Source organism: Lactuca virosa, chromosome 5, assembly GCF_052849685.1.
Source record: "Lactuca virosa cultivar CGN04683 chromosome 5, Lactuca_virosa_CGN04683_v6, whole genome shotgun sequence".
In the NCBI taxonomy this organism is placed as follows: domain Eukaryota; kingdom Viridiplantae; phylum Streptophyta; class Magnoliopsida; order Asterales; family Asteraceae; genus Lactuca; species Lactuca virosa.
This window is the reverse complement of record NC_136430.1, coordinates 344,838,306-344,839,953: the sequence shown is the minus strand read 5'-3', so window position 1 is coordinate 344,839,953 and position 1,648 is coordinate 344,838,306.

The following is a 1,648-nucleotide window of genomic DNA, read 5'->3' as shown; positions in this document are numbered from 1 at the left end:
ACTTATGAATGTGTCACCATCTGAAGTAATATGAAAACCATACAACTCAGGTGGCACACTCACCCTAGTGGATCTTCTAAGAGGTAATGAGTTATCGATTGGTTCAACAGGAACTGTTTCCTCTGGTTGAGTGCTAGTGTCATCTAAGGTTCCTTCATTGGCTGACTCTTGAATTTCTTCAAGGTCAATAGTGCTCCCACTGTCCTCTTTGAATATGAGCTCTCTTTCAAGAAAGACTCCTCTTCGTGCTACAAAGACCACGTTCTCACTAGGCCTGTAGAACAAATATCCAAAAGACTGCTTTGGGTAACCAATGAAAACACATTTCTCACTTCTAGCTGCTAGCTTGTCGTGAGTCTCTCGTCTTACGTAAGCTTCACAACCCCAGACTTTAATATGTGCTAACGAGGGAACTTTCCCTGTCCACATTTCGTGAGGTGTTTTGGCAACCTTCTTTGTAGGGACAAGATTGAGGATGTGGGCGGCTGTCTCTAAGGCATACCCCCAGAAGTGAATAGGAAGCGAAGCCCGACTCATCATAGAACGAACCATGTCTAACAAGGTTCGATTACGCCTCTCAGCTACACCATTTAACTGTGGTGTCCTAGGAGGAGTCAATTGTGAGACTATCCCACATTCTTTCAGATAGTCGTTAAACTCGATACTAAGATACTCCCCGCCTCTATCGGATCTAAGTATCTTTATCTTTCTGCCCAATTGATTTTCGACTTCATGCTTAAACTCTTTGAACTTTTCAAAAGTTTCTGACTTATGCTTGATCAAGTAGATATATCCATATCTGCTATAATCGTCAGTGAAAGTCACATAGAATCGATTAGCATCTCTTGTAGTTGATCTGAATGGCCCACACACATCTGTGTGTATGAGATCCAACAGACCTTCACCTCTTTCACAAGACCCTGTGAATGGTGATTTTGTCATCTTTCCCAAAAGACAAGATTCACACATATCATCTGATTTTAGGTCAAATGATTCCAACACTCCATCCTTTTGGAGTTGGGCTATGCGTTTCTTGTTAATGTGTCCAAGACGACAATGCCACAAGCATGCCATGTCTACACTATTAGACAAGTCAATATTAAGTACACTATTTCCTAGGCTATCAACACAAGTCACTGTTTCATACACACCATTACAAGGCAAAGCTTCAAACATAAAAACACCATTCTTATAAATAGAAATTGAACCATTCAAATCATTAAAAGAATATGTAAAACCTTGTCTGAACAATGCATGAAATGAAATAATGTTTCTCGTCATCTCAGACGAATAGCAACAATTTATTAAATCTAATCTAACATCATTACTAAGCAGAAGCTGATAAACTCCGATCTTGGTTACTGGTGAAGATTTTCTGTTTCCCATGATCAAGTTTATCCTTCCTCGCTCTATCTCCTCACTTTCCTTTAGTCCCTGCAAATCAGAACAGATATGAAAACCACATCCTGTATCAAGGACCCATGAACGAGAAGATAATGAGTTATTAGCAGAAATAGTGTAAATACCCGCCGAAGATGGCTTCACTTTGCCATCCTTGATATCTTGCAGATATTGTGGGCAAGATCTCTTCCAATGCCCCTTTTGATTGCAGTAAAAGCAAACGGCCTCTTTTGGATCAGAAACATGG